General features: G+C 46.1%; 1 protein-coding gene and 1 long non-coding RNA gene across 16 annotated transcripts in view; both read left to right on the top strand.

Moving 5' to 3' along the window:
- The window catches only part of BCAS3 (BCAS3 microtubule associated cell migration factor), a 467,771-nt gene that overhangs the window by 346,842 nt on the left and 93,019 nt on the right, over positions 1 to 27,910 (top strand). The window lies entirely within an intron of this gene.
- Positions 7,076 to 16,599, top strand: LOC310695939. Its single transcript, XR_014520363.1, has 3 exons — positions 7,076 to 8,783; positions 9,102 to 13,489; positions 13,903 to 16,599. It is a non-coding gene; the product is annotated as an uncharacterized lncRNA (long non-coding RNA).

Genomic DNA, 27,910 nt, shown 5'->3' on the forward strand with positions numbered 1-27,910 from the left:
TCGGGGTCTGTGTGTCAAAATTCATCTCATCCCTCCCACCTTTGGCTCTGTTGTCTTGTTCCGTTAGTCCTTATAGTAGCTGTTTTGTTGCTGTAAGATGAGACTAATCGTCCTCCACTACCTTACAAGTAAGCCCATACAGAAGGGGCTGGCATCCAGGTACACTTGCCCCCAGCCTCAGAGGACTAAGCTGGCGCCCCCACCCCCTGACTTATGCTGTCATGTCAAGAACAAGATGCCTGCTCTGGGCCTCAGATATGCCTACTTACAAGATCATTACAGAGATTAATGACAGACCTAATGGGACGCGGGTGGTGCTGTGGTCTAAACCACTGAGCCCCTTGGGTTTGCCGATCAGGTCACGGTTTGAATCCCCGTGATGGAGTGAGCTCCCGTTGCTCTGTCCCTGCTCCTGCCAACCTAGCAGTTCGAAAGCACGTCAAAGTGCAAGTAGATAAATAGGTACTGCTCCGGCGGGAAAGTAAATGGTGTTTCCATGCGCTGCTCTGGTTTCACCAGAAGCGGCTTAGTCATGCTGGCCACATGACCCGGAAAAACTGTCTGCGGACAAACGTTGGCTTCCTCGGCCAGTAAAGCAAGATGAACGCCGCAACCCCAGAGTCGTCTGCGACTGGGCTTAACTGTCAGGGGTCCTTTAACTTTTTAATGTTGGGTAGTAGCTGAGAAAAGCCAGGCCAGAGGCCCACCTAGCCCTTCACCCTGTCCTCGCAAGGGTCTACCAGATACCTCAATGCAAAGCCCCCAAGCAGGACTTGCCTGCAACAGCAACTCCCTCTGCTGTGTTTCCCAGCAACTGGGCTTGCTTTGTTTGCCACTATGTACCACTTTGAGTGCTGGAAACCCAGGAATGAATAATTTTAATAAGCAATAAATAAATACGTTCTCAGTTTGTATATCCTGCCTCTTTCAAGGTAACCCCCCACTCCACTCCACCCCCATGGAGACACATTAGTGAATGCAATCCTTAGATCCTTCTGTCACACTTAAACGGACAAAGCCACCCATTTGTCATTAGTCCAACTACTAGAGTTATCTGGTTTAATTTTGTGGTGGTAAGTTAATGCTTAAAATTGCCCCCCCCCCCGGGCTAATGGTCAGTAAATGACTTGGGATGGGAAGGGGGGGTCAGAGGATTCATCAGCCTCCTCCTCATTTTAATTCCTCCAGTTTTAAGTTGTTCTATAAATATGTCTTTATGGATGTTGTTTGACTAGCTTAAAAACATCTAATTGGAACCAGTTGCTTAAATCTCTTTGGATCAAGGAGTCCGTAATAAGCAAAGAGAGGGTATCTTATCCTTCCAATCCAAAAACGCTTAGCAACTGGTACTCCTTGATGCATGTATAATCAGTTTATTTTCAGTTTCTCATTTCATCTTTAACAGAAAAAAAATGCTTAGCTTTCTGTCGGTGTGATCTAATGCTTCACTTTAAAGGCCGCGTTTTCTTCTTATCCTTAAGATCGTCAGCTTTGGAAACGACAATGTAAAAAGCAGAAGAGCTTAAGACGCTGAAAGGTTTAAAGAGCATCTTATTACTGACATAACGATTTCCTTTCTACCCTAAATGCAGAACATTACGGCGAAGCAGCCTGCCAATGGGGCTAACCATTTGCCTCCATTTGGATCTCACAGTTTCAATTTGGCTTATGCGCCCTTTCCTAACTTAAAAGTTGCCTTTGCAGCAATATTTTTAAAAAAGAAAGACACCCTATGGGTGCTGTTCTGTCTTTCACTGATTTTAGCAATGTGTGACACACACCTCAGTTGTGTTAGGACTTCTGGTTATGTGCTCCCTCTATGAATTATCTTTAAAAAGGCAATATTTTTTTAAAAAATTTAAATTGCAACTTATATAGAAGGATCCTCCAGACGTTTTTGGACTCCAACGCCCATCTTCCTTGACCATTGACTATGCTGACTGGGGCCTTCTAGACAATTTGGGGAGATGGAAAAATGGCAGCCACTGGAAGTTGTTGCAGCAGAGGGTACTGAGTACATTGCTGAATTTCCCCTCTTAAGTAAATCAGTGGAAATGCCCCCTACAAATTGGGAGTGTGTGCAAAATGGGGGGACTGTCTTGGCTCAGCTTAGGAAGGAGTTGCCTAGATGAGGCACTACAGCAAATGAAGCATTTACTGCCATGAGGCAGTGTGAGGGAGCCACCTCAGGTGGCAATATCCTGGCTTCCGCCCCCCAAAAGCCAACAGGTGCACTTTCTTATAAGTAAAGAAGCGTGTGTTTAATATAGCAGACTAATGGTACCAACTCAGTATCATGGAAAGAGCAGGATATGGTCCAGGTGCTCTTGCAAGGGAAATGGCTGGCAAGAATAAATCTGGTCCAGGATCACGGCCAAAGTTCAGATACTCAGGGCCAGTCGCAAGGGTTCCAGGACCGCAGGGGAGCGGGGAAGTTGGTCCAACGAGTTTCCACGCCTACCCGCCAAGCTTTTAAGCAAAGGTGGAGAATGCCCAGCTACTTGCAAGAACCTCTGTCCCTGTGGGAATTCCTGGCCTAAAGGCGGATGCTCCTCCTAGGGGAATGAGTCTCCCATTTCTTTTGATGCACCTCCTCTCCCTGGGAGACATCATTGGAGGCACCTTCCCCTCTGAACCCTCATGCTGTGCCCCTCTGCCTTGCCCTCTGGTAGGGAAACAGCCTCCACTCTCTGCTTTGGTTTTTTTTAAAAAAGCTTTTATTCCTACTTTTATATTCTGCTTTTCCTTCAAGGAGCTCAAGGCAGCATACATAGCATTCCCACACCCATCAACTCTCCATTTCCCCCCCACAACAACCCTGCGAGGTAGGTTAGACTTAAGAGACAATGACTGGTCCAAGGGCAACCATTGAGCTTCGTGGCTGAGTGAGGGATTTGAACCCTGGTCCCTCAATGCCTAGCCTGACACCCTGATTGATACACCACCCTGTCAACCCAGGCTTATTGAACCCGTAAACAACAATCGCATCTGTAGAGTAGAAGTGACACAAAATTGGCACATATTTAACCTTACCCTGATCTAATGGGATTAGACACAGAGGTAACCTTTAAAGCGGGAAACAGGAATGCAAACAATTCTTTTTTTGAAACACACACACACAAATAAACCAGCAGCTCCATAAATTATGTAATTAAAAAGGCAGGGAAATAATGTACAAGCCCAGTTTGGCAGGTTAAATCTTAGGACAATTGAGGTTGGAAGCAAAATCTGGGGTACGTCACATACCCTTTTTATTCCAGCCTTGCATGTCATCACCTGCCTCTTCAGCGAAGCCGTGACATGGGTCTTTATTCAAAAATTATGTAAGTTTGAAAGCCTGACATATAATTTAAAACAAGGGGAGCTCAAGGACTGTCCTGTTTGATTTGAAATATGCACCTTAAAGTAGCTTTGCCGTACTTTTTGGCCCATTAATCTAAGACGTATTTTAGAAGGCCACAGCTGCATAACTTTCCGAGGCATAATAAATTTGGAGCTTACATTTTGACATCTCACCTTTTGCGTAATGTGGGTCATGCACGATTGGTGTCCTCTGTGAGACAACGTTGGCTTATTATACTCAGGAGATGAAGAGCTGGCAAATGGGTGCAGAGCCCTGGAATGCACAATCTGCCCTCCTCTCCTTGGGTGACAAGCTACCATTTTCCAGCCTCAGTCTCCACTTCTGTAAGATGGAGCTAATCGTCCTCAACTACCTTACAAGCAAGCCCGTGCAGAGGGGACTGGCATCCAGATACACCTACCCCCGGCCTCGGAGGACTAAGCTGGCAGCCCAGGATTTACGCTGTCATGCCAAGAACAAGATGTCTGCCCTGGGCCTCAGACCTGCTTACAAGGTCATTACAAAGATTAATGAGAGACCTAATGTTGGGTGGTGCTGTGGTCTAAACCACTGAGCCTAGGGCTCGCCAATCGGAAGGTCAGAGGTTCGAATCCCCGCAACGGGGTGAGCTCCCGTTGCTCAGTCCCAGCTCCTGCCAACCTAGCAGTTCAAAAGCACATCAAAGTGCAAGTAGATAAATAGGTACCACTCTGGCGGGAAGGTAAACAGCGTTTCCATGCGCTGCTCTGGTTTTTCCAGAAGCTGACCACATGACCCGGAAAAACTGTCTGCGGACAAACGTTGGCTCCCTCGGCCAGTAAAGCGAGATGAACGCCGCAACCCCAGAGTCGTTCATGACTGGACTTAACTGTCTGGGGTCCTTTACCTTTTTTTAATGTTGGGTAGTGGCTAATATCGTGAACTGCTAAGTCCTCAGTCAAGGGTGGCCCAAGGCATTTCAGCACCTGAGGCAAAATGCCTCCCCCATGATGGGTGTGGAAACTCTGGAGTCCCAACGGGTGGGGAGGAGATCCTTTCAGGATCACTACACCAATTCACCAATGGGGCTTTGCATTGGCTCTTCCCTTCAGGAGAAGCTGGTCACCGTCAGGTGGGGGGTGGGGAATCTCCCCTCCCCAGCCAATGGCAAAACTGGGTGGCAAAATACCTCCCTTCTTCCCACAGGCTTTACACAGAGGTTTGCCACCTGTCCTCTCTGCCCCTTGAGGACCTAGCAGCAAAGCTAGGCAGCAGGTGGGGGTGCCACCCTTTGTGGGATGCTGGCTGAGGGTGCCACCTCACCCAGCCTCGTGGGCGGGCCTGCTACCCCAGCTCAGCACATCAATGTGGTGTCATGGTTAGAGCAGAGCTAGCCAATCTGGTGCTCTCTAGATTGTTGCCAGCTACAACTCCTGTCAGCCCCCGGCCGGATATGATGGGAGTTGTAGTCTGCCACATCTAAGGGGGCACCCCTTTGACTACCCCCTGGGTTAGGGTGATGGACTAGGATCTGAGAGACCAGGGTTGAAATCCACACACAGCCACAAAGTTCACAGGGTGAATTTGGGCCATTCATGCTCCCTCTCAGCCTAAACACCCACACCCACACCCCAACATCCCAGAATGATGCTACATTGAACAAAAAGCATTGTGCTAAATTAAAATGGCAGCTCGCATCCTCCTGGTTCCAATGGCTATGTTCCCTTTCCACTGTCCAGCCTCCCTGTCCACGCGTAATACAAATTCCTCCGCAAATCTCTCATAGTTCCAGACTTTTCTTTTGAGTCATGGGGCTGTTGCTTTGTACGCTTCCAGTATAGTATGCGAAGACATTGTGCAACCAGGCTGACAGTACAGTCATTTGGGAAGGTCAGGGGGGTTCAAACGTACAACCGAGTATCATGTGGAGACTTTCACACTTCTGCATCCCAGTAGAGAAATGATATCCTGGTTTTTAAAAAACAAAACAAAACATGTTTTATAGGTCTTTTTTTTAAAAAGAACAATAAAAATTGAACTCCGCTAGAACTTTAAATGACTAATGAGCTTTGCAGAAGAAATTTTATAGTCTCAACGTCCATTAGCAGATTTGCAGACTTGTTTCATTGCTTTGGAACTCGGAGAGCTGCTCCTGCCAGGACCCCTGTAACAAATAAATAAATAAATAAATAAATCATTGCTGCTGCGGCTGTTGCTAACAATGGCAATAAATATTTGAACAATAACAAGCATTCTATACAGCGCATTTCAAATGTTCAAACCGCTTTCCATGAAAAAGTAATCACTGCAAGATCCCCTGCAGTGTAGGCTAGTATTATTATCCCCATTGCTGCAGGAGGAGAGGCTGAGACTGAGGCAACAGTTGCTTGCCTCAGGTTGCCTGGTTAGTTTGGGGTGAGATTTGCACTCAGGACCTGCTGGTCCACAGCTCCTTGTCATAACCATAATGGCATTCTAGTCCTTCAGGATAAATGGTATGGGCAAAGGAGGGGAAGTTGGTGCAGTGGGGGGGGGTGTCAAACAATTAATTGTATACTAATTTGAGTAGTAAAACTGTGTTCTGTCAGATAAAACTAGTGGAAGCTTCTGAAACCAGGAACCTCTAAATTATTTTTATTTATTATTATATGTTTAGATAAGGCTGCCCAATTGCATCGTTCTCCGGGTGGCACACATAAAACATACCCTCCAACGTTTCTCCAATGAAAATAGGTACATCCTGAGGTAAAGTGGGACATTCCCGAATCAAATCAGAAACCAGGATGGCTTCTCTAAGTCAGAGACATCCCTGGAAAATAGGGACACTTGGTGGATCTGATAAAATGAGATCTGGTGGTGGACAGCATAGCCCAGGGATGGGCAAGCTGTGGCCTTAGATGCGCATGTGGCCTTCAGCATCATTTCATGCTCTTCTCTGGGCTGATTTCATGTGGGTGGCCAGGAAGTGTGGAATAGAGGGACAGAACGTGGCAAACTTGGGAGAAATGGACAGAGGAAGAAGGGGTGTCAGAAATAGGGAGAAAAGGGTCAAGAGAAAGAGGGGGAGGAAAGAGGATTGGAAGAAAGAAAGAGAAAAGGGGTGGCCCCACGCATCTTTGCCTCAGGTCCCCCAACACGTTGCCCCCAAGGGAATGTGATCCTCCACAACATCAAAAATAAGTATTTTAAATATACTTTTCAATCTAGACCTGAATTGTTGGGTCAAATTGCAAATACTTTGCAAGATTACATTTCGGGTCTTCCTTCATTTTTAACTGGTTAGGTGTTTGAATAAAGAAAGAGAGCAGAAGGGGTCACATGCTTCAAGACTTGCGGGGGGGGACACACAAAATTTGTTTCAGAGCCCTTCGTCGAAGACCACCCTCGCCCCCTCTTCTTAATTTTCTATCTTCCTTTCAACAGCCCGCTATGAAACCTCGTAACCTTTTCACCTTTAAACTTTGCTTGAACTTGGAAAGAAGACTTGTGAATTGTAAAGTTGTTGGGGGGGGGGCATTGACCGGGGTGGGGAGGAGAGGCCTGATTATATGTTACCGTAACAGTAATACTAGGAAAATAATCCTTCCCTTGTACACAAGGTTTTTGCTACTGCAACCTCCGGCATAATAAACTCACATGACATCCCTAACAGCGAATGCTGGCCTATGGTGATGGGCTGTCGGTTATTTTGTCTTTCGCCCCCCCCCCTTCTCGCCCCCCCTCTCATTCTTTCTCTTGTTCTAAACAAAGGCCGATTATCCAAACAAGAATTTGGGCTGTAACAGGCAGCCTACTTTAAATGATAGTCCAAAACCTAACCATTTTGCAGATGCGTTCTTGATCGTGAAGGAGGTTTACAAAATCAGAAGTATCTGAAGGGCTTTACTTGAAGGTCAATGGGTATAGGACTGTAAGCTAAGAAGGTGTTCAGTTTTTAAAAATAAATAAATTCATTAAAATGAATTTTAGCAATAAGGAGGTCTAATATGACAGGGCGGGATGGCAGCAGATTTATACAACTCCCAACCCACCAGTGGCAGTGCAGTGGTTCAAGTGTCAGACTGGAGCCCAGGATTCAAAGCTCGCTTGGTGACCTTGGTCCAGTCACTGCCTCGCAGTTTAACCTACTTCTCAGAGTTGTTAAATGAGAACCTCCCTGGAGGAGAAGGTGGGATATAAATGCAGTAAATAAAGAAACAATATGCCTATTCAGGCCATTGAGTCCAACAGAACTTACTCCAAGGGAAGCGAGTGCAGAGTTGCAGCCTTCCATCTCTCTACTAGACAACCATATCAAAAATTGGCCCTTAAAGTAGAAATGGAAAGATTTGCTGCTTAGTCTCTTGGTTCACCCTGATTCAAAATGAGCTGCAGGCCTTCTGGAGCACAGCAGCAATGCTGCTGAATACCAGTTGCTAGAAACCTCAGGAGGGGAGAGTGCTCTTGTGGTGCTTGGATCCTGTTTGCGGGTTTCCCAACAGGCATCTGGTTGACTACTGAGAGAAGAGGATGCTGGACTGGATGAGCCATTGGCCTGATCCAGCAGGACTTTTCTTATGTTCCACCTGGAGTGGTCCCTTTTATGGCAGGATGTGGTCTGTCAGCACCCTGCTCATTGTACCAGTAGGACTTGCTTGGGGATGTTAAGCTTAGCCTGAAAAAGGTCAAGTCTTCCACCCTTTGATTAAACATTAACTCCCCCTTTCTTCTTAGGTTTCTCCCGTTTCAAAAGTAGGTATCGTCGTTTGGCCCAAAGTAATCCACATCTGAATAACCTATAGGTTTATCTTGATTGAAAATCTTTTTTTCAAAGAAGAAACACTTCTTGGCTTTAAACAGGAGGAAGCTAATTTCCTCCTCATCTAAACAACACAGTTGCCCCTACCCCAAGTTGTTGCACACCACATTTCCTTCTAACCTGTGACACCACAGATGCCTGGGGGGATTTTAAGCCAACTTTCATCTTCCAGGTCTCCAAGGGATCACCGTGAGGTGCCTATGCCAGTCTCGTGATCAGACCAAACTTTTTGCAAGAAGCAGTTAGCCTGAGTTCTTTATGGTCAAGGTTGGAGCACCGAAAGAAAAATCTCCATCCAAATCTTCCACTTTGGTACACTGGTATGATTTATTCTAGCAGAGTCCTCTAGAGTATTATATACACCCAGGGCCCTGCCCTCAAAGTACACTGGGGCTCACAGGACATCTGGGAACTGAAGATGGCAGCAGCTAGAGCAGGCGCATCTCTATACAAGGATGGGTCCTTTAAAAACACATTTTTACTAAGGGATGCTAGTAACACCAACAGTGGAACCTTCAAGGCTCACAAACCCTAGCATTTGCTCAACCAAGTTGTAGGCTGATAAGAATATACAAAGATAGCGCTTCCTCTAATGACAAACTCAAAAATACCAAGTGCCGGTTGCTCAGTTGCAAAAGTGGGACTTGAGAACAGTGGCGTAGCGTGGGGGGTGCAAGGGGGGCAGGCCGCACCGCGCGCAACATCTGGGGGGGCGCGCTCGCTGCCTCCGGAGTCGCCGAAGAGCCTCAGGCGCAGGCTGTAGCAGAGCCGCATGTCTTGCGGCGCCCGGCTGAAGGCGCCCGGCAGGCAGCGGCTCTCAGCGCTCGCCCCGGAGGACGCGCCAGGCAGCCCCTCCTCACAGCCCCGCCTCCGCAGCTGCTGCTGCAGCTGCTGGGCCGTTGCATTTTCCTCGCCTCTCTGCCCTCCTCCGGGCAAGCGGCGTCGTTTGGGCAGCAGCACCAGCGGCAACTCGCAGGTTAGGGGTTGGGGGGGCGCAAATTATGTGCCTTATTTATGGATGGGGAACCCCAAGGGGTCAAAGCAGCCCAGTGAGGAGTGAACGTTTGTGAAATACTGAGTGCTAGTTTGAAAAGAAAAATCGGAAATGGGTAGTGGTGAAGAGACTGGGCCAATGGAGGAGGGCATGGGTGGCTAGAACTTTGAAGAGGAGGACTCCCGTGAGGAGGCGAGAATACTTTGCAGCATTTTGTTGCCCCACTTTTGTATATAAATGCACACATATGAATTAGCCCTAACCTTGTCTAAGTAAAGGAACTGCTTCCTTTACCTTGACTAGAGTAATGGGCTTCTCCGGAAAGTCCGTCTGGATTATTCAATTCCCTCTGCTGCCCTTTGCATATTTGCTGTCTTTTGCATTACACTGATGCGGGAGGTTTCTGCTCGTGCATACTCGGAACACAGCCACACAGCACCATGGGTCTTGTAGTTTATAATAGCCTACAGCAGGCTTGATGAAGTCTGCAGCCACTCCTGCCACCATGGTGGCTGGGGAAAAACATTATGAGAGGTGCCACGTTCATAATTGCTTGCGTTCAGACATTACATTTGTGTAAATGTACATATTACATTTGTGTACATTTGCGTTCAGACATTACAAATGTGCATACAAGTATATACTTAAGGATGATCAGGAACTGCTCATGTGCAGGAAAAATGTCCTGTGTGAATCAGCTCTGCAGGACCTGCAATTAAATTTGATAAAAAATAGTACCCTTTCCCATTTTTATGTCAAAAGGAACCTTTTTTAGTTATTACTTGTGCTTCTAGCGAGTGTATTTTGGTTGAATCAAGCTGCCTTGCTCCACAGTGAGATGATTGAAACAGCATTCTGGCAATTTAAGAGGCCTTGGTTTATGACCTTAATTCAAATCTCGGTCGGTTGTACCTGGTTTACCCATCAGGAGGCATACCGATGGCAATAAAACGCAGAAAAGGTTAGCCACATCAAATTGAGTATTTAACGTGAGACTATGGCCAAGCTGTTGACAGAAGGAATCTAAAATTTTACAACCTCCTCCCGTCAGATGTTCTGAAAATCATTTTGGTCGCCGACAGGGAGTAAGCAAAATGTGGTTTCAGTATAAGTGAAAGGGCTTTATTTTCACTGTGAGGTTTTCAGTCCGGGAGATTTCCCTTTTTGAGGATGTTTCCCCCCAACACGTCAGCTGACTGTAAACTGCAAACCCATTTGCTCATCCCTTGTCTTATCCAATTAATCTTATTCGCCCCTTTTGTTTGGTAGATCTATCTCAAGGTTACCAAGGGAGTGGAAGAGAGGAAGTGGAAAGAAAATTCCTCAACATGGCAGGAAGTCATTGCTCTTGTCTTCTTGACGGGAGCACCCAATGCAGAATTTCCTTCCTCCTGATTTTCAGACTTAATTTGATTTTAAAAGGCCAAGCCTGGGTACCAGTGGCACATTGAATGAAGCGATATTGCACACACTGTTGAAGCCCAGAGGAAGTACAGGAATGTAAGAATCCCCCCAGCTCATTATAGCTAAGAAAATAAGAAATAAGGAAAAAGGCATGTTATTTATTTGGGTATCCTTCCCTTAGGAATGGATGCTATCCACATTTTCTGTTTGCAGGCCTCAGGTGTGCTGAATGGACACTGCAGGAAATTAGCTGGCTGCAAAAATTGGATCATTCCGAGATCCCCAGCAGTCATTCAAATCTCGGGGTCCCTTCCAACTCTATCACTCTGTCATTCTATGAAATATTTTAAAGAAGGTTTCCAATAAATCAGCCAAAGGTTTTTTTCTGCAAAAGTTGCAAGGGCTCACAAATGAATGGGAGGTGCCCCTTGTGAACAGTCTGCTAACTCCAGGTGCTGCAATATTTTTTGAGGCTCAGCGAATCTGGATCGAATCTGAATTAATAATCTGGTTAGATGACTCTTGATGGTGGGGGTTTCATTTGAGTGACTGGGTGGTTCCGTTTGTCTTAAAGGAGATTCTGACTTTGTGGAAGGTTGATTGATGATCATTTTTGATTCACAGTCATCACTGCTGCTTCATAAATCCCACTTCTTCCCAACATTGGCCATTCCCATGAAAGGACTTGGCTAGATTTGTGTTAGCCAGTACCAGACTTGAGATAACCCAACAACAGAAGAGCAATAGGAATTGTCTGGTCTCTGGTACAGTAAACCTGGTCAACTTTACACATCAAATCCACATCAAGGGAAAGGTAAAACAGGATGCCCTTTGTGTGTGTAGAATCGCATAGTTTTATTTTCTCATACACATAAGACTGGTGAAAAAGTACACTTCCGGCCCTGTAGGCTACAGTTTGGAAAAAGAATGAATGATTCGAGCATCTGGGGCATTATCATCAGTTGTTTATTATGCCTTAAATCCCTCTGTCTGACGAATATGATAACGGGGGTAGTCTTTTATCTATAACGAGAACTAATATATTATTCCAGCTGTCATGCCATTGTAAGTGATCAAGACTTTTCTTTGGTCCTCAGATTTTGTTGTTGTTGTTTATTGGTGTTTATGTTTGATGCATGTACATTTTTTTAAAAATAGCTGTTAATTAAATAACCCATGTTGCTGATGCAAGGGTGTGGCAGTATGATGGGACTAGAAGAAAAGTTGGTTGCACGTCAGCCCCCAAAATGTAGTTCCACCACTGTGTGGAGGCAAGTGATAGGGCAGACTGAGATTGGTGGGGCAATGTCCCCTTAGCCGAAATGGACTGGTCCAAAACATCTGGAAGGCACTCAGTTGGGAAAGCTTCTTAGGTGCCACCTATGCTTTCCGACATTCCCTTCATCTGACACACCTTCATCTTGAGCAATCTTTGGTCTACCAGACACGTCTGTTCAAATGAGTCCATTGAGAGGCTGGCTTCGTGTACAACACACATCGTTACATAGATAATGCTTAATGATTCCCTGTGTAAAACGTCTGTTGTGCAATAGAATCTGTGTGTGTGTCATGGTGCTGTCCAAGTGGTTGGATGATCCAAATTGGTAGCACAGTTTCCTCTCTTCTTCTTCTTCTTCTTCTTCTTCTTCTTCTTCTTCTTCTTCTTCTTCTTCTTCGGAAATAAAGCAACAGTGAGTTCTTTGTGCCTCTCCTGTTGCCCTTCTCTCTTGGGGAATTCTCTGTAGTAATTACTGCTGAGTTGCTGACCACAATACCACCTACTGGTGAGAGTGGAGCTGATCGTGGGCCAACTCTGCTTTATTGCTGACCGCAGCTGCTTTTGACTTCGGCAGCTGTTTCTCCTTTAAGGCGAGACCGTAAAAGTTTATTGAGCAGCTCGCCGTCAAAAGCGACATGTTGTCCTCGGCCGGCAAGGCATGGCTGGAGCCATGTTGAATTACAAGGCTGACACCCCATTATGAGGATTGATCTCTGGTTTTCTCCCTCTCCTTCCTGTCCACTCCCCTCCCTTTGTGTCTGTTCCTCATCCAGAGTGAGAGCCAGCTTTGGAGTAGTGGTGCCAAGTGCCCATCGGGACAGGTAGGTTGGAAGGCAAGGAGGCTCACAGTAGGCGGAGCCCAAAGCCAATGATAGGCGGAGTCAACTATTTCAGTTCTGCCCCATCTGCAGGGGCAAAACTGAGACTAAGGAGGACCAAGCTGACCAGCAGTACTCAAACCTCCTGAACTGGACGTGTGTAAGAAGGCAGGCAGATTGATGGGGCAGTACCCGGTTTGCCATAATGGACTTGCCTCCAGTGGTTTTGAGGATGAGGAGAGCTCCAAAATTTGATCTTTTCTAGGCTCCCCCAAGACCTACAACTGATGTGCCACCCAAACAGCACCACCATTTTTATTTTGCATGGGGCATTCCAAAAGATTGGAGTGTCAGTCGAGGACTTAAACCAGGAAACCTCAACTCTGTGGAGGGTTGACCATGTCTGTGTTGAGCCACAAAATCTTCCAGTTCAGTGATGGGTTCTCAGGCCCACCCAGCATGGCCAGGAAGAGCTAAGAAAACCTTTTCGACTTGATTTCCTTTCTGGGCAACCTTCTGTGATAGGCGGGGCCAGAAGCAAGGATTGTCAGTTTTATCTTTGTCCAGTAGGCTACTTTCTACCCCCACACGCCTGGCTCTGTCCTCCATCCAGGCAAGCAAGAAACACGATCAAGGAGACATCCCAGCGAAGCAAAAACATTCAAGGACGGTGCGTGAAGCAGGGCTAGTGAGGGAAGCGGCCAGGGAAGGTGTGTGTCCCGGGGAGAGTCACAAGGGCCAGGCAGCTTTTTCCTGAAGCTGACAAAGCCTAGGTGGGAGAACATCCAAGTGGAAGTGCTTCAGTCACAAACACGGCATACCACTAGGCAGGCTGCTATTTCCTAGGTCTTGTTTTCTCTCCATCTGCAATATGGTAATGTGATGGGATGATGAGCTGCTTGTGCGTAAAATCGTAGTCCCTCAGAGTTTGTTCAAGTCCACAAACCTCTGTCTGTGACGGAGCCCCTCAGACATGGCTCCTCTAGTCACTCGCAGATTCCGACAGTGGCTGCTTTCGGAATCGCTTCCAACATAAAAGCTCCTTAACGGAAACACGTCTTCTGGACTCACAGCGTGACAGTTTCCGGCGAGGAGTGGGTCTCCCTATGGGAGGTCCAGAAACCTCCCCACTGTTCTCGCTGGACGTGTCCCTGAGCCCTCCCTCCTGCTCGCTTTCCCTCAGAGACCCACCTCTCCCCCTGCTGGTTCCTGCTTCCGCTGCTGGGTCTCTCCCAACCTCCGTGAGCCCTTCCACCACCTGTCCCTCCGATGGCAGTTCCCTGACAGGTAATAATTTAACAGAAGCCTACCTTACAGGGTTGATGTAAAGATCACTGTGCTGATGTATGTGTCTCTCAGCCCCTGTTCTTTCTTTTATAGTACTAGTACAAGTGGGACTTGCATCAAAATGTTGCAGAATATCCTCCTCGGCAGGGTTCTTGCCAGCCCACCAAACCGTCCTTCAGGAGAATTATAAATATAACACTTGACACTTAGAATTTTGTGGTTACTGAGCATGCTCAATCTTAGCAGACAGGGCTTTTCTTCGGGGAAGGGAAGATCTTAGGGTAGTTGTTGTTTTAAGTACTTCTGTGAACCTCAGGGTTCCTACGAACATACCGATATCTCCCCTTTGGATTTCCCTTGTCGTGTTATGGCTCTTATTTCTTTTGGCACTCAGCACCCGAGTTTGCTTTAGAGTGAGCAACTGTTGTTTTATTATATTCAAACGTGTTGCTCACTTGGGTTACCTTAGTGAAGCGGTTTGCTTTCAGCCTCCCCTGTCCCACAGGAACAAAGGAATCTGCTTTAAACTGAATCAGACCATCTAGCTCAGTATTGTCTGCACTGAGTGACTCCAGGATTTCATGCAAGGATCTCTCCCATCTCTTTTTTTCTTTTATTTAAATTCTAAAAAAATGCATATAGTCAATAAATCATTATTTACAATAGCATAAAGTAAACATTTCACCGCTGTGACTTCCCTCCACCTCAAATCGACATCTTTTTGTACTCTGTGTTTTTGTTTACATTGTGTTTTTGGTTTTTTAAACATTCCCCTGTTATTAATTTTACATAATCTGCACCAACTTTACGTACTTAGTCTAAACATATCAACAGATTTTCTTTGGAACAGTGTTTTTTCATATAATCCTCAAAGCATTGCCACTCCATCCTTAATTTCTGATTTGACTGGTGTCTTATGACTGCTTTTAATTTGGCCAGTTCTATAAATTCATATAGCTTATCTATCCAGTCCTCTTTTGTGGGTGTAATGTCCCCTTTCCAGTTACCTGGAGGTAGAGGTGGTGGAAGAGGGGATTGAAGCCTTCCGCATGCAAAGCAGATGCTCTACCACTGAGCTACCACCCTTCCCAGATTGTTGTGAGGGTGTAGAGGAGTGGAAAGCTCCATTCCCCCCCCCCCAAAAAAAAAACAGAATGGATACCCTTTGATGGAAAATGGGGTCACAAGCACATCCTTGGATTTGTAAAAGGAAAATACGTACACATTCACACATACAGAGACTTCAATACACTGAGATATGTTCTGCTTTTGGTGCAAAATCTCTGGGTGGTTAAATAAATTAGCATTTCTACATATTTTATAGAATGGCTGCGTAAACAGAAAGAGTTGTGGGATGCATCCCAGTTACCTTTCCATCACCTCTTCTGCCTGGCAGCCAGTGAATCTGAAATGGGGGCTCCTTCGAAAGACAGGAGGAGCACAACAGTTTCCACGGCCCTTTCACTGGCAGCAAGGTCAAGCAGAGGGGTCTCAAGAATGGCACAGGAGAAATACAACTCCCTCAGGAGGTTTGTCCACAATCCAGATTTTAAAACTGAATAGGCCCTTTTATTTCCACCAACCAGACACCTGTCATTTGTGGGCAGGGGTGTTGTTAGCTACTTGAAAGACCCGGTGCACAAACTCACAAAGGTCCAGTAAGGTCTAAAGTTGTGCAAACCACTTGGGATATTGAGCCTTCATCCCAAACCGAATATGGTTTCAGGGCTAAAACGGGGTGCGGAATTACCCTTAAAAATTTTTTTCTGGCAGCTGCATCATTGCTATTAATTACTGTTAATTACCCACTCTTCATCCTAAGATCCCAAAGTTTTAAACAATTTAAAATACAACATTAAAAACAAAACAAATGCAAATCACTAGAAGGGGGGAGGTAGTTACAATCCTTGCGGCAGCTTCTGCTAGGATTGTTCTTCCGGTTGCTGCCTCTACCTTTTTACCACAACGTAAGTTCCAGCGCTACCACCACATCCAGAAAATTGCAGAAATGGTACCCCTACTCCTCTGCCCACAAGATGGGGTTGTGAAACAGATTGGATGGTGGTGCATCTCTCTGCTGCTCCGCACTGTCAGAGCTGAGCGGCTATTTGACTGGGGCAGATAAAGGTGCTTGGCAGGCTGCAATTGGCCCCCAGACCTGAGATCCCTCCCCCCACCCCATTTTATATGATTGTTGATTAAAGCACAAAGAAGCAATTACCCCTCTCTTCATTTTGACTGTGTCAGTTTAGGTCTGGGTTCACCAAAGCTTGCTTTTTTTAAAAAAATCTGGGGGCACATTTGGAAATCTGAAACTCCTATGGGGTTCACATAATGCCCATTTCATGATGGGCTAGCGGGGTGATGCTTCAAAACGATAGCCACCATCAACCCAACACACACCAAAATAAATAAAACACAGCGCTCCCCAAATAGCAATCCTCCCCCCACAAAGCTAAATCCCCCTGAATTTAAAGGAGGGGGGTTAGTTGGCACCCAGGGGGGTGGCTGAAGGCACTATGTTGGAGACCCCTGGTTTATCCAAATAAACTTTATTCAGACTAGGTCTTCCAACTCTCCATTTCAGACTTAGGAGGAGAAAGAGATGGAGGCAGTTTTCATTACACTTTGCTTTTTTAAAAAATCTTTTCAGGCAATGAGTGTGCCTTAAAATCAACTTTACCTGCAATCCAAATTTACTTTCTTACTCCTGATGAAAGGATTTCTGTTTTGTTTTCAGGGGGGTGTGGCTCAGGGAAGCCATTCCCATCGCTAAAATGCAGTAGACACAAAGGAATAATATTTAGAAATCCGGTTACTTAAAGGAGCACAGTTATTTTAGCCAGATGTATATGATCCTCTTGCAAGAAGCTGTCATTCCCCACTCCCCCCCCCCAAACCGCTGCCCTTATTTATAGAACTCATTTTCTGGAATCAAGTGTTTTATAGCAAGGTGGAGATTGTAAAGGAGTTGTTTGTAATGAAGTTTCTCTTTGGCCAAAGCTCCCTTCCAGTTTTATATCAGAAATGATCTGAACGGTGCCTTTATGGGGGTGACACTTGAAGGAAAGAGGGGATGAAAAAGCCAATGAGTTAAGGGAGGGGTTGGCGGGGGGGAGGACCAGGAAGGCCAAACTGGGGGTGGGTGGTGGTGGAGAGAACCTCATAAAAATAGTTGAGATCATTTGCCAGTTATCAAGAAACAGATACTGCTCTTTTATAACAGGGAGCACTCAAAAGTTTCTGCGCTCTTAAAAAGGCAATTAAAACCTTATAACTCCAGAACTATAAACCATTTCTTTCCCCTTCTCCTTTTCATCTGGAACGTCGAGGGCAGATTACAACGCATTAATAATGTTTTTTGTTTAGAGTCCGGGGTTTCTGATGACTTCCAAATGCGAGGCCGCCTCGAAGGAGTCCGGTTTCTCTTTTAAAAAAAGAGTGCTTGTAAAAAATAAAATAAAAAAGTAAAGCAAAATGTGGTAAGATTGTTATGAAAAGAGAGTGTATTTAGGAAATAGCACTTAGTGGGGTCTCTGAATGCTTGCCAGGTCAGGAAACTGAAGTGCAAGGCTTGGCCGACGTTCAGATTACCAACCCCCCCCCCCGGCCCCCGGCTCCTTGACCACACAGTACGTCAAAGAACATGTCACGCGCAAACCAGATCGGCTCTGCCACGCCTACGGACCAGCTTGGCATAGATTTTTTCACATAACCCGGAGCGCCAGAGAGGGAGAGAAAAGAAAGAAAGCATTCCAGAGCGGAGGGAACATTTAAAGAAAGGGGGGAGGTAGCAGAAATGAATAAATAGATTTATAAAGAAGCAGGAGGAATGGCCTGGGAATGAAACGTTAGTTTAGTCTTTTAGGGCATGTTGAGCAGCAGCTTCCCACCACTACCCTGCAGACCGGAACAGAGCCATTTTCAGGAAATACAAAGGGATCCATGGTACAGAGCAGGTGGGAGGACTTTTAGGTCTGCTTTGCGTACTTAGAAACCCTGAGGTCCAGCAGCCGGGGTCCAGGTGCAAAATAGTGGGGTGAGTGGGAGGAGCCAAGCACAAAATGGAGGTTCAGGGTGGAGCCAGTTTCCTACTGTCTCCCCATAAGCTACACAAGGGCACCCAGTACAGAATTTGCAGGGCGAGGTGATGAACCTCAGGTGGCACCATGGTGTGGGAGAGGGCGGGAATGGATGAAGATGTGACTTGGTCTCTGAATGGTAAAGCAAGATTTTTCTAGGGTTGACTTTGTGAGTGGGGGCGGGGGGGCAGTTTGGCCAGCACTAGGAAGGTGGGGGGGGCAGTAATCTGATTCAGTCCACATTTATAGGCCAATCCATCCAATTTACACTTTTCCAAAACAATACGAGAACTGACCTTCAAAATTCGCACGTACCTGAATTTTGTGGTACAGTTCTCCAAACAAACAACATTTACAAAAATGCATCTGTTAGGTAGGGTTGCCATCTTCCCAAAAGTGAAAATCGGGACAAAGTTGCTGAGATCTTTCTTTTTCAAAGTTTTGGGGTTTTTTAAAGCAATTCTTTTTTTAAAAAAATTGCCCTATTCGCCATATGTCTGGGTTTCCCCAGATATTTTGTGGATGTGCATGGGAAAACCCAGACATATGGCAGCCCTACTGTTAGGAGAAATTGTGCCTAAAAATGAATAAAATAGTGAAAATGGCATGCAAAAATGTCTTCAGGATGGCTTCTTTTAAAAATGTGTACACTAATCAAAAATGCATATTCATTAAGTGAAATTCGCATGGAACTGCTAGTGACTTTTCAGGAGAGGTCACATGCCAGTGTGGGAAGAGTCTGAGACAAAAGTGGGTGTAGCAATTGATGTGACTCTTACCTTCATACATTCCAGCCACACAAAGGTCAGAGTTTTACACACACACACACACACACACACACACACACACACACACACACTTCAGTCCTCCATCCAGGCATGCAAAAGCCATTATCAGAGTTCGAAGGCACATTCCAGCCAGGCAAAAGCACTAGAATGGCATAGAACAGGGCCGGTGTTGGGTGTGGCTTGAGGAGAGGGGTGTCTCCTGGGGAATGGGAGTGGCTTGAGGGGCGTACCAAAGGCTACACAGAGAGTCCTGGAGGGGTGCATTCAGGCCCCAGGCTTGCTGTTCATCGCCTACATAGAACAGCCTAGTTTGAGTCAACCCCCATGACCTCATCCACTTAAATAATTTTGTGTTTTTAAAAATAAAAGATGGGTTTGCCGGCCTGTTTAATCATAATATATAAACCACATTGCACAATGTGAATGATGATCCGTATCAATAACAGACATTATTGATAATTTCAAAACAAAGGCTGCTATGCCCAGACTCGGTTTCATTTGTTTGCTTGGTGACATTTGATTGAGCGCCTGCTCAAATTGATATTTATTTGTTTTATTTATTTCCATCAATTAGTAGTTACAATATTAAGGGGTGCTCTCTTTTTTTACTTTTAGCTAAAATGATTTCTACCAAGAAAGGGTGGGGATATCCATTATCCAGTGACCTCTTACATCAAAATACAAATGACAAGTGAGGGACCTTCACTGGAATAAAGGTCCTCTGAAGACCTTCACTGCTTTTTTTCAGGGTTCCGCTCAGCCAGCGAGACCCACTTCCAGGATAATTCTCTCCATTTGTCCTCCTTGCCCCTGTTTTCTGCCATTTCCCGTCCCACCCAGTCAGCCCACATCTATTAAGCATGCTGAGCCCTCCTTTCAGTGTGAATTTCTCCTAAACACACATTTTTGTATGCAGTTTTGCCTAATGTATGCATCTCTGCAAAGCAGATAGCAGCTGTAGCAGTACAGTGGTACCTCTGGTTACGTACTTAATTCGTTCCGGAGGTCCGTTCTTAACCTGAAACTGTTCTTAACCTGAAGCACCACTTTAGCTAATGGGGCCTCCCGCTGCTGCTGCACCGCCGGAGCACGATTTCTGTTCTCATCCTGAAGCAAAGTTCTTAATCCGAGGTAATATTTCTGGGTTAGCGGAGTCTGTAACCTGTAGCGTATGTAACCTGAAGTGTATGTAACCTGAAGCATATGTAACCCGCGGTACCACTGTATTACCAGCCCTTCACCACCAGGACTCAGGCCAGGTTACAACGATTTCAAAGTTCAAAATTAAAAACAGTTAAAAGCAGATTACAGTCAAAGGAATAGTGTGGATCCTAAAAATGCACATCTCAGGGGTCAAAGGCCATGACAAAGAGGTGCACCTTCAGCATTCACCAAAATGGATAGCGAAGAAGCCAGATGTGCCTCCGTGGGGAGGGAATTCCACAACTTGGCATTTTTGCGTGCTGCTTTCACAAATATATGCATTTTCGTGCACACTTATCCCTAATATATGCTTTTTGTACACATTACTTGGCTGGAGAACTGCATTGCAAAATTCAGAGAAGTGCCCATGAATATGGCTGGCTGCGTTTCGGTTTGAGACTTCCTGTGGAAAGTACGAAGCTAGGTAGGCTCATCTTTAAATGCTACCTGAATTGAAATTCTCCCCCATCCCTAATAACAAGTATGTTTCCAAGTGTTTCACATGGAATAGCTTGCAATATTTAGCACAGCCCTCTGAGTTTGACGAATGTTATTCACATATTGCAGATGTGAGGGTAGAGGCTAGCTGTCTAGGTACTTCATTACAGAAGCAATCCAGCCGGGGACTTCCTGATTTGGAATTTAGAAATGCTTAAATTAAATTGCTAGAGTGCCTGGTTTCAACGTGTGTGTGTGCGTGTGCGTGTAAGAGAGAAAGAGAGATAACAGATGAACAAGGGTCTTAAGTTGTTTCCTGCCTTCAGACAGTAACTCATTAAACCTTTTGAAAGCTTTGAAAATCCAGCCAAGTGTTGTTGCAGTGTTAGCACATTCTCCTCTCCCTAGACTATATACATCTTGGTTATTATTATTTCTACGCTAAACTAGCAGATGTTGCCGGCCAGATTTTAGCTCCTTGAGGCATTCCCCAACCCCGAAAAATCGAGACTTTGATTAAAAGCTGGGTTTCTGGTCTTAGCCCAGAAACGCTTAATTGTTCACAAATACCAGATTCCACAACATTCATTGCTCACAAATGTCACACTTTAGGATCTGTGGGAGTGAAGATAGGGTACTTGAAAACTCTCAGGGTCTTAAAAACAGTTTTACGTCCGTCTTCGAAGGATCCTTTGAGGATTTATTTTCTTGATTTTCTCATTCATTGCTAAAAGGGATGTTGTGAGGGACGGGGTGGAGAGAGTTGAAAGTTTGAGAACATGTAACCATCTGTGTTGTGGTTGTTCCCCAGAGTGAAATAATAACTCTTGGGAACATATGAAGCTGCCTTATACGGAGTCAGGCCATTGCTCCATCTAGCTCAGTCTTGCCTGCACTAGCTGGCAGCAGCTCGCTAGGATTTCAGACAGGAGTCTCTCCCAAATCTACCTGGAGATGCTGAAGATTGAACCTGTCACCTTTTGTATGCAAAACAGATGCTCTAATACTGAGCCTGTACAGCCCAAGATCTCCAGCAAGCATGTGCACCAGTTAGAATTGCTTACATGCTTAGCATAAATAAGTTTAGCAATACAGTTATGAGTTGGTGCAACTGGTCAACCCTCTAGGTGTTGTGGGACTCCCATCAGCTCCAAACACCCTGCCCAGTGATCGAGGATGATGGGAGTTGGAATTCAACAAACTCCAGTGCAGCTCAGATTCCCTTCTCGTGGTTTACAGTACAGCTGACTCAAACTTGCTCTGAGTTGGTTGGATTTTGTAAACATTTTCACCGGACAGTGGTACCTCGGGTTAAGTACTTATTCATTCCGGAGGTCCGTTCTTAACCTGAAACTGTTCTTAACCTGAAGCACCACTTTAGCTAATGGGGCCTCCTGCTGCTGCTGCGCCACCGGAGCAAGATGTCTGTTCTCATCCTGAAGCAAAGTTCTTAACCCGAGGTACTATTTCTGGGTTAACGGAGTCTGTAACCTGAAGTGTATGTAACCTGAAGTGTATGCAACCCGAGGTACCACTGTATTGGGAAAAAATACCCTTTTTAAAAAATACTTCCACTCTCCTTGCTTATTGTTTGATTGCCCTTACTTGCTCTCACTCAGTGACCTTCACGTGCCATTAATAATGTCATCACTCTCTCTAAGCTAATTCAGTCTATTCTCTTATTGGGTGTCACTGCCCATGTGACTATTCCAAGGAGAAGGAGTAGCTGGGATTGCTGGCACTTGTTGTTTAGATGCTCTTCTCCCTTCTTTGTTCATCCTTGCTTTCCCAGCCCATTGCCTCATATGTCCACACTGATCTTTAGTCCTATTGGCTGTGTGACCATGTCATCTAACAACAACAACAACAATTTATTTACTTATTTATTTATACCCCGCCCATCTGGCTGGGTTTCCCCAGCCACTCTGGGCAACTCCCAACAGACTATTAAAAACAGAATAAAACTTCAAACATTAAAAAGTTCCCTAAACAGAGATGCCTTCAGATGTCTTCTAAAAGTCAGATAGTTGTTTACTTCCTTGACATCTGATGGGAGGGTGTTCCACAGGGTGGGCACCACTACCAAGAAGGCCCTCTGCCTGGTTCCCTGTAACCTCACTTCTCACAAGGAGGGAACCGCCAGAAGGCCCTCCTTGGAGCTGGACCTCAGTGTCCAGGCTGAACGCTGGGGGTGGAGATGCTTCTTCAGGTATACTGGGCCGAGGCTGTTTAGGGCTTTAAAGGTCAGCGCCAGCACTTTGAATTGTGCTCGGAAACATACTGGGAGCCAATGATCTTACATCATAGACACTTACAAGCAAAACCATTTGGGTTGACACCACCAAGCAGATATAACAGCAGTGCAGGCAGATGAGGCTCAGGACTGGGGGACAGGAGAAAGAGGACCCCAAGCAGCATCAAAACAACATGAATATTTGGCCGAGTGAGTATCCACCACCACCACCCCACCATCTCTTAAGCTGTGTCAAGTGTGCAACTGCCAAAGTGAATCTTAAAATGACAGAATATTCAGTGAAGTCTTGTATTCCTCCTCCTTACACACACACACACACAATTTCCAACAACTTTTTGTAGGTTGGGCCTAGAAACAAAGAGAGAACAACTGGTTGCAAGTCACCCAGGAAGCTTGCAGCTTGAATGGAGATTTGAACCCAAGTCTCAAGTTCAAACCTTCTGCCCGCTACATCAGACACATTGTTAGGGTGGATGGCTCAAGAGGCTCAAACAGCAGTCCCGGATTTGCTGCCCATTCCTCCTTTTCCAAACAAACCTCATTTACAGGCCAGCTGGACGCACTGCAAAACTTCTTTATTTCCTAGGGACACCTATATGTATAAATTAGCTTATACAAAATGATGTGCAGATTTGCATCCTGAGCCTGTCCACCCCCTTCCCCAGTGCCCAGCAGACCCCCCTGGACTGCACCACACCGGTCTTGGGAATGTGCCCTGTCAGACCCACACATATTTCTACATTGGAGCAGGCGGAAGAGAAGGCGCCTGGGAGAAATTTTAGGTAGACCTCAGCTTTTTCTTTGCTGTGGCCTTTGGTTTCGGACAGACCCGAGTGGTCTCTGCAGATGTATGAGTAAGCATCACATTTTTGCCATACCCCCACCCACCCGCAAATATACATACACACACACATACAGTGGGAACGTGTTACAAAACATTCTGCCCTTGTTCCCTCCCCTGGGACTCCCGACGAGAGACAAGGAGGCTGACAGCTCTTTTCCTGTTGTAGGTCAGAGCTTCAAGGAACTCTGCAATCTTCCCACCAGCTTTCTTCTCCCCCCACCCCTTCTTTTCTCCCTCCTGGAACTCACGGTTAAAATTAGATGTTGGCTGAACTCTGAGGAGTTCATTCCGAAAGCCGTTTCAGAGGCAATTTGTACGGCGACTTTGCTGCCCAGTCCATTTTTCTCACAGGACCCATTTTGGGAAGCCAGTAACCTGGATTGCCCCGAAACTTTAGTCATTTAAACGACGGTCGTATCCTTCCCATACAGCTGAATTTACAACGGGCCGCATGGCGTGGTGTGGAGATTAGGCCAGAAATCTGCTGGGCTGCCAGCAAGGGGTGCCATACAGGGTCCCAAGAAGCCCCCTGTATATGGCACTGCCCCCTAATGTAGCCTTGCTCACAGGGGGCTTCTGGGAGGTGGAGAGCAGGGCAGCCACCAGCCATTAAGACGAATTTCTGCTGTAACCACCACGCCCTGCCTTAGACCTCTCAACAGGTTTCACCTCCTCTCATAGCACTAAAAGAAGGCCACATTCACACCATACGTTTAAAGTGCTGTGATACCATTTTAAGCAATCATAAAAGAATTCTGGTAGTTTCTTAGGGGTTGCAGGAAACCACAAGAGGGGAATGCTGTTCTTCTGCTCAAATCCTGCTTGTGGGTTTCCCATTGAGGCATCTGGCTGGCCACTGTGAGAACAGGATGTTGGACTAGATGGGCCATTGGCCTGATCCTGCACGCTCTTCGTATGTTCTTAAGGGTGCTGAGAGTTGTTAGTAAAGGGAGCCCTGACCATTAGGTCCAGTCATGGCCGACTCTGGGGTTGCGGCACTCATCTCGCTTTGTTGGCCGAGGGAGCCGGCGTACAGCTTCCGGGTCATGTGGCCAGCATGACTGAGCCGCTTCTGGCGAACCAGAGTATCGCACGGAAACACTGTTTACCTTCCCACCAGAGCGGTACCTATTTATCTACTTGCACTTTGACGTGCTTTAGAACTGCTAGGTTGGCAGGAGCTGGGACCGAGCAACGGGAGCTCACCCCGTCACAGGGATTCGAACCGCCAACCTTCTGATCGGCAAGTCCTAGGCTCTGTGGTTTAACCCACAGCGCCACCCACGTCCGCTGAGAGTTGTTAGAAGGACCCTATTCCCTTCGCGGTGCCATGATTCCCTGAGTTCCCAGTTACAAATAGGTAGCCGTGTTGGTCTGCCATAGTCAAAATAAAAAAATTCCTTCCAATAGCACCTTAAAGACCAACTAAGTTAGTTCTTGGTATGAGCTTTCGTGTGCATGCACACTTCTTCAGATACCTTCAGATATCTGAAGAAGTGTGCATGCACACGAAAGCTCATACCAAGAACTAACTTAGTTGGTCTTTAAGGTGCTACTGGAAGGAATTTTTTTATTCTGAGTTCCCAGTGATGAGGAATTGAGAGTTAAACCAGTCCAGATATTGTAGCTTCTACCTCACAGAGCCGATGTAAGGATAGAATGAGCAGGTCATGGGAGAGCCATGTAAATAAACCTTGGTAGGACCAGCTAGGTTGAAGACAGTTCCCAGCCCAGTGGTGTGCCTTTCCTTACACCATGTACAATATAGGTGGGGGAACTTGGGCTGAATCTAGCCCTCCAGACTGCTAGACTCTCCCCAGGCCACACCCTTTCCACACCAGTGTTTTTGCCTGGCTGGAATGTGTCCTTGAACTCTTGCTCTCGCCTGAACGGAGGGTAGAGGGGGTGTTTGTGTAACGCCAGGCTTCTGTGCAAAGGGAAACTGGACTTCCATTGCTCCACCCACTTTTTCCTCTGGCCTCTCCCACCATGGACATACAGCCTCCAGAATGTTGCCCAGAGAGGAATGTGGCCCTCGGTCTTAAAGAGGTCCTCCACCCCTGGAGGACTAAGCTTTTGGTGGTAGTCCTTTCGCTATACAAACCAAGGTTGTCTGGAGGAAGGGTAGAATTTAGGCCATTTTCTTCCCCCTGTCGCCCCCCCCCCAAATGAGAGAGGATGGAAGAAAGGAAAACAGGAGTGAAGATGTTAAAAAAAATATGAAATGGGTCCTCTGCAACCCCTGAAATGAAAACGAGGAAGAGCGTCTTGCAAGGATGCATTCCATGATGCGCTTCCATGCATCCAATTGGGTGTTCTTACAGTGGGGGAGAGGGTGTGCGGACACTATAAAAAGGAGCAAAGTGTTCTGGTTAGTATCTGCAGCAAGACTCTGGGCCTGCCCCTATATAAGTCAACTCCCCCCCCCCTTTTGTGGTCAGTTCAAAACTCAAAACAGCTTGTAAATAATTTTACACACACACACACATACATATATCTGGTCATTCCAAGTCCAGATTGTGTCAGCTTCTTTTGCTCATTTGCTTTTTCTCATTCACATCTGCTCCCCAGCCTCATTACTCTTCTGTTATTACATTCATTTAAGGAAAGACAAGAAACTGGACTTTGCCCTATTCCGCAAATTCGTTTTTAATCCCTCCATTTTATGAACATGCATTAAAATGTCCGCCAAGCAGGAACATGGGAAGCTGCTGCATAACGTGCCAGAATCATTTTCCATCAAGACCAGTGGTGTCTGCTCTGACTGGCAGCAGCTCTTCAGGCCCTCAGGCAGAAAAGCACCTTTCCCATCGACGCCTCCCGATCCTTTTTAACTAGAGATGCCAGGGATTGAACCTGGAAACTTCTGCATGAGAAGCAGATGCTCTGCCTTCCTCAGACATTAGTCCATGTCTGAGATAAGAATACAGAGCTGCCTTATGCTGTTTCAGGACACTGGTACATCTACTCTGACTGGAAGCATCTCTTCAGCGTTTCCAGCAGGGGACATTCCCAGCCCTTCTACCCACTGAGCAATGGTCCCTCCTTCACTGGGTAGCTATAATGGTTGCTCCCTGCTCTGCATCTTCATATTCATTCATGACCCTCCCCTTCCATCTTCAAAATTTCTTCTTTCTTAGGATAAGTCAGTTTGGGGGCATGTAGAAAGGTCTGAGGTGTTGGTGAGGATTGGTGTCGTGACAGTTGGTGTCCCAAAGGCAGAGATAGCTAGCTCAGGTGGGGAATTGGCTGCTGTTCCCCAGTGCAGTCCTTATGGGAGAAATGGGTAGCCTCAGGCATGGGGGCCAAATGTGGCCTCCGACCCCACCCACCCCTTGGGAAGGTGCCCGAGTGCCAATACAGCTGCCTCCTTAAAGTATTGAGCTGCATCAACGAGACGTGAATCTCCCTGTCTGTTTCCGCCTCACCCAACCTTACGCTTCCCTCTTCTCCGCCATTGGGTTTCTTAGGCAGCCCTGTGGGTTGTGGGGAGATTAATTGAATCAATAAACACAACATTATGTTCCAATTTAATGGCGTGATCAGCTATCAGATGTGCTGTGCTAAAACAACATTTTCCTAGGAAACTTCATGGCTAAGTTTTCTTAGGCACAGGGGGCCTTTAATCCCTGGAGGGAACTTGACTCGCTAAATATAACATGAGCAAATATATTTTATGGAGGTGAAGAAAAATAACTTTTCCCGTAGTTTTGGCACGCTATTCCTTCTGCAGAAATATGTATTATTCTTCCCCTTCCCAACAGTGAGTCAGAGACTTTCTGGTAGGCATTTAGCTTTTGTGGGCTGCTTCCCGGATTGCGATCCTGTATCCCAGTCGTCCCCAACGGGGGTTGTACCCCCAAATATCAGGAGGTCACCAGGTTGGGGGAGGCAGCTGTATCTCATGAGGACTAGCCGCACCTACTTCTTTTAAAAGCCACATGTGGAGGGGTTTCTTCCTCTTCCCAAGGCAGCTAGCCAGGATGGCAGAGTAATTTGATTCAGAATTTAAAGGTGAACTTTACTAATTTGCACTTTGTGAAACAACATGCGAATCTAGACGCTGTAATTTGCACTTCTCTGAATTTCGCAGGGCAGTTTTCCAGACAAACGATGTGTACAAAAATGCACAAACTGGGATAAAGCGTGTACAGAAGAGCATATACAGTGGACAATAACCTGACAAAAGTGCATTATATTGGGGGGAATTGCCTTGCAGAAACAGAGTATTTTAGAAGAATTTCACACTGAAATGCTGATGGATTTTCATGAGGACTTTAAAAAAAATAATTCCCAGGCAGATGTGGAACTGTGGAGGAAACAGTGGGAAAATAGGGGAAATGAAATGGTTCAAATTTCCCTGTACCCAGCAGCAAGTGGTCAGTCTCTGGAAGGTCAT

The sequence above is a fragment of the Podarcis liolepis genome (assembly GCF_965112155.1).
Source record: "Podarcis liolepis genome assembly, chromosome: 16".
Lineage (NCBI taxonomy): Eukaryota > Metazoa > Chordata > Lepidosauria > Squamata > Lacertidae > Podarcis > Podarcis liolepis.